Below are 12,535 nucleotides of genomic sequence, written 5' to 3' on the forward strand. Positions count from 1 at the left end.
ACGCATAAAGCACTGTTGTTTTCCCCTCAAAACCCAAACAGCAGCCATCAGCCCGCCTCCCACAGGATAAACATATCATCAATAAGTAATGAAACAGCCAGATGTACGGTATGACCCACCTGTTTGAGCAAACACAAGAAAGAACTGCAAAACACAGAGATCAGGAAGGTTACCATGTGCTGCTGGAGAGATGGATTATAAATCTAAACCCCAGACATGAGCTGACCCATAACTGCCCTTTGACCCAACAACAGCTTGACCTCATAGCAGTAAATGATTTAAAACACTTCCAGGAAGACTGATTGAGATTCTTTGAGGGTTGTAGTCAAGTGGAAAGCTATGCCAGCTATGTGTGGGCCTGGCATTATTACATTTAAACATGCTTCAACTTCTCATTGCTTGCATTGGAGTTAGGCTTATTAGTTTCCATAAACATGAGCATGAATGTCATCTAAATGTTATTTTTGGATAATTTACTTGAGTTGTTCTTCCAGGGTTGGATGAACATGTGACATCATTTTAAAAGAGTCGCAGTTTTAAAAGTCATGGTGCTCAACTTCAAGGTGTGCCACCRTCACTGCTTTTCTAAAGCACAGCTACCTGCACTAGATTAGCTAGTCCAGGCTTCAGTTGTGTTCTCACTAAAACCAGGAAGATAGAGATCATCAAGTACCAATGCAGCAACTCAACCACAAAAACTTAGAAMTTATAAAACAATTAAGCTCCTCCCCCTGCTGTCTGGACAAATCAGTACTGCAGATTTACAGGYCAATCTCACCTGTGGTGGCGCTGCACCAAGAGCCACTAAAGATAATGACACAAAAGTGTCTCTGAGGAAAACACTGACCACAGCTTCCTTCTTCACATAATGTAAACTAAAATGGAGTGTCAGACTTTAGCAGTTGTAAGATTTTTCTTTGGCATAAGACCATGAGCCATTTCTCCCRCTAGCGCATTTGTTTTGGCTATATTTACCCAGAATCCCTGGTGCTATAGTCCACTTTCTGCTTTTGGAGCGGCCTCTGGTCTGCATGGCGTTCATATATGCATTCCAACCAAATCAGAGTTTGATCAACCATTCACACTTCCCAAAAMCAACTGGAGTTTCTAGGTAAACAAACTAGAGTTTAATTGGAGCGGACTAAATAGACGGCTGGTGTAAATATGAATGGATGACATCTATTTTACCTTTTACCCCACCAGAAGAACAGGTTCAGGTTCAACACAGAGTCACCTAGTAGATTATTTGCCTGAGAAATACACCAGTCAAAGTTGTGTTATAGTTTCTTTCAACATAAATATGCACTATGGGTTTTTACCTCTATTTTCATCAGGCTGCTACAGTGTAACATTTAGAAACACCCGAGTTAAATGTCGGGTCAAACTGGATGTGTTTTAATGTGAGGGTTGTAGTCAAGTGGAAARCTATGGCAGCTATGTGTGGCTGCCATAGCTTTCACATCCAGGCGCTGTCTGAACTCAAAGAGTTCTTTGTAGAACTTATTAATTAATTAACTCCTGTTAATTCATAAATTACATTCTGTATGCGGCAAGCAAAAAGCCATGTCGCATACAGAATGSCCCATGATGTCGCATTCTGTATGCGACATCATGGGGCATTCAAAGGAAATGAGAAAGGAGAAGTGTTGAGCTTGATTCATCCGTAGGAGCAACTTCCAGATCCAGTCATCTGTTCAAATAGCTTCACACAAATATAAGTGCGATGGGAATGTCCAGCCATCACATGCTCTCCGGTGTGTCTCACTGTTGTTAGGAGCAAATGCTAGGTGCTCCTAAATGTTTGACTGTGTTGCCTTTAACATTGCAGTTTTAAGTGTTCTCATTAAAAACAAAACAAAAAAAACTGGTTAAAGGCAACATTGACTTATAATGGCTAAACAACTACATAGTAAACAAAAGGTTGTTTATCTGNCCCATGATGTCGCATTCTGTATGCGACATCATGGGGCATTCAAAGGAAATGAGAAAGGAGAAGTGTTGAGCTTGATTCATCCGTAGGAGCAACTTCCAGATCCAGTCATCTGTTCAAATAGCTTCACACAAATATAAGTGCGATGGGAATGTCCAGCCATCACATGCTCTCCGGTGTGTCTCACTGTTGTTAGGAGCAAATGCTAGGTGCTCCTAAATGTTTGACTGTGTTGCCTTTAACATTGCAGTTTTAAGTGTTCTCATTAAAAACAAAACAAAAAAAACTGGTTAAAGGCAACATTGACTTATAATGGCTAAACAACTACATAGTAAACAAAAGGTTGTTTATCTGRGGGAGAATTGTAGAAAGCAGGTAAGTGACTGAAAAAGTGTTTTGAGTCAATCTACTGAAATTTAAACTGAAAAGTCTCCAGATAAATAAATGAAAAAAAACAAAAACAATGAGATAAATGAGTGAAAATGTTAAGGATTATGAACATCTCAAATCAAATATTTCATTATGCTCAAGCCTTTTTTCTTATGAAAAATGCCTTCAGATTGTCTATTTTTTTTATTAACTGGTTAATAATTGGACAGCAAAAGGTGCTTCATTGGAAGATTTTTGTTTAGTTTAGTTTTTTTTATACAAAATTTGAATCATGTGAAGTTAAAACTTCCATTCAAAGAGTTCTGGGTAGAACATTTTAATTAATTACTGCTCTGCACATTGCCTTTTTAGARTGTACACTCCTGTTAACAATTCATAAATTATTAAATTGGTTGACAGTCATTTCAAAAATCGATTCAGGCCTAGTTACAGTCAAAGATTGTAGGTTTTGACTCCAGAATACTGAAGAGCGGATGGAAAAAAGATAGAAATGTGAGACAATGCCAGTGATGCTGATTTTAGTCTAATTTTTCTTCCTATACTTCAATGCTAATCAACCTCTAACATATACAGTATCTACAAAAAGAGAGGCTTAACACTGCTCTCCACTATAGTGACCACTAAGTGCATTAAGGTGTCAACATTCCTCCATCAGGTCCTTTCAGACATTAAGAGCTGTCCATTAATTTTCCATCTGTTTTTCATTTTCTGAAGTCCCAGAAAATCAGCAGTAATCACAGATTTGCAGAGCCCAGCCTCCAACATGTGGCTGAAACATGTCTCAGTAACCTAGCATTAGTTCTCCTCTGCCTCAGCAGCGGTACAAACTTTCAGGCCAAATTAAAAGACTTCTGCTCAATTTATTCAGCTTTTAAATATAGAACGAGGCGCTCCAGTGCACTGCTGAACTCCTGAATACGGGCTAAATGGACTTGAGAGCAAAATGGAATTGGAGCGATTAACTGGGAGGAGAAAAAAAAAAAAGCAAAGGGAGATTAAAAATGGAAAAATGTTGGGCAGGGTATGAGAGGAAGCTCGGCTTGCCTGTGCACCAGATGCAAACGAGCAACTCTGATTCCTTTCAGAGGAAATGAAGCCGCAATCGAAAGGCTCTGACTGACTTTGCACGTAGTAATCAAGCAAAAAGCCAAGCTGTGGCAGGTGGAAGTGCAGGGCCAACGATAAGGGAGCGTGCAAACAGGATGTGCGTCAGCTCTTGAAGCAAGACAAAAGGCTAACTGAATTCAGAGAAAAGAAAAATTAAAGAAATGCTTACATCACGAAAGTCATGCACTCATTCCTCCTTGGATATCACTGTGACACTACAAGCATGTTTTAGTAATTGTAAAAGTAACTTTTAATCAGCAGCCACTTTAGAGGTAAGATGGAACCAATGAAGGAACTGCAGACCAAGGTTATTATAGTTAACTAAAAAGAACAAAATAACGAAAACTGAAACCGAGAAAACATTTTTGTAACTGAAATAAATAAAAACGGTAATTAATGGGGGAAAATTAAAACTAGYCGGAACTACATCATGTGTTTTTAAAGCTAACTAATGCATACTGAAAGTATGCAATATACTTTGTTTATGAATCTATTTWTTAGCTTTTTGAACTGCACACAAGCAATTTACACCAGCTGTTGGTGAGTTATGACACTGCTTAATCCTGCTGGTGGAACTGAAGCTGGCCCTCAAAAAAAGCGACAGTGAAAGTTGGGAGAAAACAGCAGAGTCAGTTATTGTTTAACAATAGTTGAATACATTTGTTGAAAATGGTCTCAACTGTTGAGTCTTCATTACCCAATTGGTATATCCATAATTACAATAAAATACTATGACCTTTTTGAATTCTGCCACTAAATTTTTACCAGGGTATGGAAAAACTAAAACTACAACTTTATTAGAACTAAATTGAAGCTAAACAATAACTAATAAAAACGAGCTAATCCACTCTAAAAACTCATTCAAACTAACTCAATTAGACAGAATGTCCCAACAAAATAAAATTAAACTATACTGAAAAACCCAAAGCAATTGTAACCCGCTGCAGAGTCAGAGATGACCAGATGACCATGGGTAGCTCTCCAGCAGCTCTGACAGCTCGCATTCATCCGCGGCGCACTATTTACTTGTGTGTAACAACAACTTCGCTTGAGCCTGAGAGCGGACCATGACTCAGCAGGAACGGGAGAGAAAGAGAGACGGATGGAGAGCGACTTTCCCCTCCACTGTAAGCATGACACAAAGTGCGGCATTGTAGCGGTCCCTGTCTGACGTGGAGCAGCACAGAGGAGCGGCTGAWCGGACCTCCAGTTGTGAGCGCGCGAGTCGGGTTCGTCTGACGCCACGAAGGCTCCGCGTGACGACATCACGGCTCGTTAAGGGAACAAATTTTCATCTCAAGAAGGACTTCAGCTGAAAGCCACATCTGAAGGAGTCGTCTATGAAAGCGTTCTTTGATGTGGAAATTATCGTATTTCTGAGAAAAACTCAGACGTGATATTATCCAGCTGGTTTTGTAGCTCTGCGCTTCAGGCTGAGACCACAGAAGGGCTCCTGATGAACAGGAGCTGCGCTTTCTGTCAGCTTGGCTTTGTTGACTCTATTTATTCGACATCTAATTTTTAGCTTCTAGAGTTTTGGTGTATTCTACCCTGTTCGAAAATGCATATAAAAATGGTRTAGCTACTTTATGTCACACGAATATCCCATCGCCACTTAAGAGAGAATTYATGTGCAACTTTACAAAGATGGCAAGATGGAGGCCAATGTTGAAAGGAAACCAGATGAGTTTTGTCACATCAAGGACACAGCAGACTTGCTGTGAACACATCAGACCTAAAACTGAAAGTTTGCATGTCCCCTGACTGCGTTTGAAGAATGAGGCAAATTTGGTCATCCGGCATATGGAGTCGATGCCTGTGGAGACWTYGAGTAATTATTTTAGGGTTTATATTTTGAACCTTAAATGGAATGTGAACGACACAAAAAAGTTTTTCTTTTTTGTTTTTATTTCATAGAAATAGACACTTTTTGCTTAAACACTTGGGCTAAACACAGTGAATGTTTTAAACTGACTTTTATTGCTGGAAGAGATCTAAAACATTTTTATAGACCAAAAAAAATTAGAAACTAATCGGCCCAAAAGGTTAAACAAGTGTAAACATTAAGGCAAATGTCAYACTGATTTATTTAATTCATTGTTGTGCAAGTAAAGAAGAACGAACTCGCAATAAGACTATTTTTGCCTTTTTTATGGTCAGGATAAAGCTCATTTTGGTCCTTGAGGACTGTCAGATTGGGGGTTTTCACCCTTTGTCCTAAAAGTTTGGACACCACTGCTATAAATATTCACATAGTGARACATGGTGGAGGTGGTATCATGCTGTGGAGATGCTTCTCATTGCCAGGGGTTGTGTTCAGTTGGAAGGACATAGACACAGGTGGATAATGCAACTTGTTAAGAGGCTGAAAATGACTGGAGAAGGACAAACAGCCAAAACATCCAACCAGAGCTTTGACCGAACGGTTCAGATCACAGAGCTGACTCAGGGGGCTGGATGCACATGTACGTCACTTTCTACACAAATGTTTAACTGACACACCTTAGAAATACATTTTGTTATAATGAGAAAGTTTTTTACTAGAAGAATAACGTTTTTGTCAAAATAATGATAATAATGAGATGCAAAGTTTGTTCAAATGAGAAGGATTCTCGCTATAGCAGGTTTTATATCAAGTTATTACGGAAAATTTTCTAGCAATAAGATATAAAAATACACTCCTCATACAGATTACAACTTGTTAAAAAGGCATAAAGGGGCTCACTAYGTTCATTCCTCGAACCTGATTCTTCTAGACGATAGCTGAAACTCCTCAGAGGTGTTTCCATTTTACACTTACAACATTTCTTATTAAAATGAAAAGATATTTTTGTTTAAATTACGTTTTACATTTTGTCGTTTAGACACTGCTCCTGAATCCATTTCCCAGCTCTGGCAGTTCAAATGTTTCTGTACTTTTCAGATTTATATTTGCAGAACATTTTGAAACATCCTGCATCATTTTACCTCTGCCAATGTTGCTCAACTTTGTGTCGCTCTGTTCCATAAAATCCAGATAAAATGAACTGGACTTGGACATGTAATGTGAAAAAAATTTGGATTTTCTTTTTTTTATAAACTGTAGGTGTGAAGAAATTCCAAGAAACACAACTTACTTTGGTTATAAAAATGTATCTTATTAGTATCTAGTCTCCAACACCTGATCCAAGCAGAAAGCTTTCGAAATACTCTGACTGCCAGGGGAACTGATGGAGTCTCATGATGTCAGTTCTTGTCATCATCAGCATCTTCCCTCACAATTTACTCAACTTGACCTCTATCAAGTGCGTTCACATTGATTTGACCCCTGCTTCAGAAATATTACCACGCAAGGAACAGGCCTGATGCAGTCATCACCAAGGCAACCGTCACTGTACTGTGTGTCAGCTGTTCTGTGTTCACTTGGTGGAAACATGACTGAATGAAGTTCATTATCAGCTAAGCGATTGGCCCTTGAAGTGGGTTCTGGTATATTTCATAATCACGGCAACATTTTTATCATTCTTCTCATTTCTGGTAGAGACTTATTCATATTGCTACAGAACTAATTAAAGTGGAGCAGCTCCTCCCTGCTGATCTGTGGGTGGAGGAGGAGGATAGCAGAGATTGTTTGGAAGAAAAGACTGACCGCTAACGAAAACAGAGATAACCACAAGAACATGACAGCAAACACATCGCGGTCTACATCTGCTCTGGTTTATCATCTAAGCCTTTCATTTMAGCTSAACATGTTCTCCTGTTTCTGTGGAAGAGCTCTCCATCATGGCCGGCAGAATAAAAACCAGGTGGAAAACCTGAGACGTAGAGATGAACTGACCAATCAGACAGACACACAGCGGAAACTTTCGATTTTCTCTTGATTTAGTCGCTAAGGAGATAAAAAATCTTTTTCTATACGTTTAGTAGATACATCAAAACTAAACCGTTCCCATCAACTCATTAACAATCAGCAAGTGTTTTATAGAGAAAGGTTTCTGATGGTTTTTGGTGTGATGCTAGCTAAAAGGCTAACTTTGCCAACACTAAAGCACTAACCATAAACATTAACCCCACCAACCGTAAAGAACTACACCAACATGGTGTTTAGCAGAAGCTAATGCTACAGCGTTAACTTCAAAATATATCTGCTCTTTAAAGGAAACTACTGTCGATCAACAGTTTGATTTTAACATTAGAATTTCCATGTGTCATATAATAAAAGAGAGAACATGAGGAGAGGAAATTGAGCTGGTCCATAAACAGACTTCACCAATTTCAAAATAAGAGCATGAATATAAATGTCTAACTATTTAAACAATTTCTAACAGTCGATAACCAACACTTCACTGAACTTTATTTAACTAAAACTTTACAAAACAGCCAGGTTGGAATTAAAATGAGTGTGTATACAAGTATAAAAATTTGCTGCACAAGTTGGGAATCAGTATTGGACAGGAAAACCTTGATCAATTCATGTTTACTGACATGAGAGGAAATTTTTTTCTGAAAAACAAAAAAAACACACAAAAAAAAAAACAGAAGATGACTATGTATCTGCAACATTTAATAAAACCTGTTTAATAATAATTAGTGCCGCCATTTTACGTGGAATAATGAATGCATAGGTTTAAAGCATAAACTACTGTTCTACTGTACAGGACTGCTGGTTCTGCACAGAGCTCACCCTAAAGATGAATCCACCTGAACGATACTCGCTGCACCTGCAGCACCTCAACTCGGCGTGCTTCACCGCCACATGGCTGGAAACCACAACCTGCTTACACTCTCTGCAGCGAGAAGCCGGTAAACCGAGTGACCTTCTAGTTTTTCTGCAAACCCAGCTCGTGGAACAAAATGGCTGTGATCCATACCTGGTGGGGTTTTATCTGCCAAGACAATAGATGGSGGAACACCCAGCACTGTTCTCAAAGGAAACGGAGGTGATGAGAATGTTTAACCCCAATTAGAAACTACAGAAAAAGTGCTGCTGCATGATGGAAAGATAACAGGAAATAATATATTTACTTGCGGTTTACCCTCCTTCAAGTGCAGGAATGAAATAGAAAGTCAGGCATTACATTTTAAAACACAATCCAACTCAAATCAGAGAAGCAAATGCTGAAAACCAATCCCAGCAGATAWGGTGGTGATTAACGGCCTCTAAGTGTCAGCCCTGCTGCAGATGAAGAATCTGACGTAGTTTGTTGGTCTTCAGCTCCGACCACTGGGCACAAGCTAAACACAAAGACTCTCACACTAACGATAAAGCATGGGAGAGGAGGGATGATGACTTGGGATCATTTGAAGCCACAATATATGTGCAACATGCTAAAAAACGAAAAAAATATCATCACAATGTTTAGTTAGTATTTACGTGTTCAAGTGGTTTCGCTACAGACCACAGCATAAATATAGATACGCCTGCTAAGTTTAGCTGCATGGACTGARATAAGTTCATCGCCTTTTATCGAACCTCTAGCTGAAGAGTTTGTGTGAAAATGAAGCCGAATGCAAAGCTGATCAGCACAAACAGCCAGAAGATTTCACACTTCCAAAGTATTCTAAACCACCGATATTTTTGAAGAGTAATAAAGAGAAAAAAACAACAACACACAAAACAAAACAAAAGAAAATGAAGAGAGAAAAAGTGCAAGGTACACTGATTGACATTCACTTGTGAAGTCAGGAGTTTCATTCAGAATAAATAACCAACATGCAAGTCCAGAAATCAGTAGGATTTATCTGTTGTACTMAATGAGGCACATATTTACAGAAAAACGCTATAAAAACATGTTCACAGGGTTTCTGCACCTGTTTGTGTGTAGAATCAATATAATGAACAATGAAAAATGCAGATAAACTGTTCAGTAATAAAGTTATTTTAAACACACATTAGCCATGAGGTTGGGGTCGGTGTGCTACCTCCGACTTTCCCTCTTGGGAGCAGCCAGTTAGCATYTGAAAAGCTAATTTAATATCTGACCTATGACCCCAAATCCCAGAGGAGTTGAACARGAGGCTTCATGGATGCAGAGCAGAGGAGGAAGTTCAATATCCCCAACTCCAACATCTATGAGCTGAGTCACGAGACTATCACACAGCAACAATCTTCWGTCAGAGGCCTCCGCTGATTTGTTGCAAGACTGACTGCTAGTGGAGATCCTTCCTGCGCACAGCATCACCATCCACAGCGCTCTTTGTGGATGGATACCCAAGCATTTCCTTTAACTTTGGGGTAAATCATTTTGAACTGAATTATGCTGAAGCTTTACCAATAATAGGAAAACTTTCAATATCAACAGCAATTAAATTGAATTTCTTGCTTTTCATAATCACAACGTCCTGTTCACTTTCAGGTTTGGCATCTAGGTCAGTACAATCCACTGAAACTTWCATCTGATTGGCCACATTAAAAAAAWAGAAGACAGATATTAGCCAGTCAAACACAGGATCCAAAACTATCCTTTGGGGTCGCGGTTTTCCTTACTATTAATGTGGGGATGGTGACTGGAAGCAGGACCACAAACTGGTTGAGAAGAGTTGAGCAGCAGCGTGGTGTTCCAGCCTCATGATTCAGACACATTTAAAGCTGCACTGCACCGACTGCTTAGCGTGGATCCAGACAGCTTCACCCCCCAAAACCCTGCAGCATCACCAGAAACACACAGAAGCCGAATCATGTGTCCTTCATCTGACTCCACCAAGCATCGATATGAGATGTTGATGGTTTGATGGGAGGAAAGCCAGGGATGCAGGGGGAGGGGGAGGAGGTGGGGGGGCACTGTGGTAAATAAGAGGATCAAAATGCGTCAGTGCTTGGAGAACTAAGAGCCCCCTCCCCTCCACCCTCCACCCCCTCAAACCCCCACCAGCACCAGCTTAATTAGCTTCGTGTTGATTCTTCCATTAAGTCACAAAGAGGATGTGAGCTGCTGGAGCAGCGACCAGGGCATCACGTTCAAACCAGGACGACGCCTCAGCTCCACAGCCCCACTGGAGCAGCAGCAGGAGGAAAACACCGGCCGACAGAGCTAACGCTGCCCGACTGCCTTCATGTTTAAAGAAACGCCAATAAAAAAAGAAATACTGTCTGTGGGTGGAAATGAATAAATCCCAGCTCTTCACTGCGCTTTAGAGACAGGACAGAGCAGAATGATGTGGAAAACCAGAGCAGAGCGTCACTTACCGATATAAGCGGCACTAATGTCCCATAGCGCCGTATTCCATCGCTTTAAGCTGAACGAATGTGTCGGTAATAAAGGCTGAGCGGCGGCGGCGGCGGTGGCGGCGGCGGCCCTGTTCTTCTTTCGCCCTGCTGCTCCGTAGTAGCCGCTGCGTGTGATGGCGTTAGATCTACAGGGCCACAATGAGACTGGCGATGCCTTCACGAGCTGTCGGAAATATCCCCATAGACAGCGACGGGTAAACAAATGTCGGCTCCAGAAGCATTTAGGGGAGAGTTGGGGAGGGAGAAGCGAACTTGTTTTCCCACTTATTAAGACGTGGTAAGTAATCGTAAGTATTTGTACACAAATTATCCAACAATTGAATTACAACGTTTTATAGTGAGCAAACTCATTCAAACTGGAGCCAATTTAAATCGGTCCCATGCAACTACAAATATCCTAGTAAGTTATTAGCTTAAGCATGTTTCCAAATATTGTGACCAACTTATAACACAGTTCACCTTGGAGTATTAACTTTCCAGACCCTTTCTGGATGATTACCTATACGCTCTCACTTGCAGCTGGAAAACCCGAGCTGTATAAAACTACACAACCGAGTCGTGATGTTTGAGTGGCAGCAGGTCTGTCCAATCATTGCTGGTTTAAGGGGCTCGAGTGAAGCGCTGGATGTAAATACACAGATTTCTATACCACAGATGTCGGGTAAATTTTGAGATAATGCTATTTATAAAACAATAGCCAAAAGCAGGTGTTTGTTGTAGTAACTTATATGATTTTTTTTTAAAAGTCTGAATTTGTCTGGGGAGCTGAATGAGATGCTGTTTTTACCTCTGTTTGTTAACCAACTATAATTGACAGGTGTGTGAACTGCAGTGTGGGGTTTCCGACGTCTCCTGRCTGCTTTKAGTACTGCACTTTTCTGCTTTATTGCCGCAAAACACAATCTAGCTGAAAGAACCTCCTCATCAATCTAAAGTTATTTAAAACATTACCACAGCATGATGCTGTCACCACCAGGTCTCRCTGTATGAATGCCGTGTTCAGGTGGGGTGTGTTTGTTTCGCTTCACATTTAGCGCTTTTCTAAAAGGTTCAGCGTTGCTCTCATCTGACCAGAGCAGCTTYTAACTTGCTTTCTGTAAACTGCGCTGTCTTCTTGTCATTCTCCCTCAGGAACATGTTTTTCTCCTGTGAACAGATGATCCCATCTGAGCAGCAGAGCCATGTAGCTCCTCTAGAGTGACCATTCAGGGACTTCTTGGTTGCTTTAACACAAACCTTACAATCCAACGAGCCATTTCTTTCTTCGTTCATAGTCTGCCTGCCATAATTTATTCTGATATAAAACTCTTTAGCCGACTTTTAAACAAAATCGTTTGCGCTGAAACTGGTAGAGTTTTTGCCAGGCTTGCATTGTAACAAAATGACCTTTGTGAGTGCATGGTGACTTCTGGACATCGGCTCCAGGCCTCTTAGTGTGTAGAAAAAGAACGGATAGACAGGCGAGTGGATTCATTTTTACAGGTTGTAACATTTGGGCGCCATCTTCTGTCTACATTTAGAATAACACTTTTCTGCTTTAGCAGCACAATATACATGTGTAACCTCTGGACAATATGCTCCGCCAGCCGCCTTAATACTCAGGCTTTTTCAAACTTCCTTAAGAAATATTGTAATTATTTATTCAGAAAAAAGCYGAAGTAGGCTATGTAACTTTTATAAACAATATGTATTTTTCCCCATATCGGCAAAAAAATTGCCTCTATGTTGAGAAAGTACATGCTGAGACAGATAATCTGTGAAAAAAATAGAGTTTCTCTGCCTCCTATCTATGGTCCGACATTCATCTGCAGAAATAAACAGCTCCCGGTTAGAATAAACCAATCAGAGCCACGAGGAGGATCTTAGCGCTGTCAATCAAGCTTGTGTCTCTGCTGCAGTTG

At 40.3% G+C, this 12,535-nt stretch overlaps 1 protein-coding gene across 4 annotated transcripts in view; it reads right to left on the bottom strand.

Moving 5' to 3' along the window:
- The window catches only part of fynb (FYN proto-oncogene, Src family tyrosine kinase b), an 84,379-nt gene extending 73,602 nt beyond the window's left edge, over nucleotides 1–10,777 (bottom strand). For 2 of the 4 annotated variants that reach the window (XM_008398535.2, XM_008398532.2), the window contains exon 1: nucleotides 10,593–10,777. The gene's annotated coding sequence lies outside the window, so the exon portion shown is untranslated. The remainder of the gene's footprint in view (nucleotides 1–10,592) is intronic. The other 2 variants (XM_017302296.1, XM_008398533.2) reach the window with 1 other exon arrangement.
- Between the last annotated feature and the right edge of the window lie 1,758 nt (nucleotides 10,778–12,535).

This window comes from Poecilia reticulata, linkage group LG21, assembly GCF_000633615.1.
Source record: "Poecilia reticulata strain Guanapo linkage group LG21, Guppy_female_1.0+MT, whole genome shotgun sequence".
Lineage (NCBI taxonomy): Eukaryota > Metazoa > Chordata > Actinopteri > Cyprinodontiformes > Poeciliidae > Poecilia > Poecilia reticulata.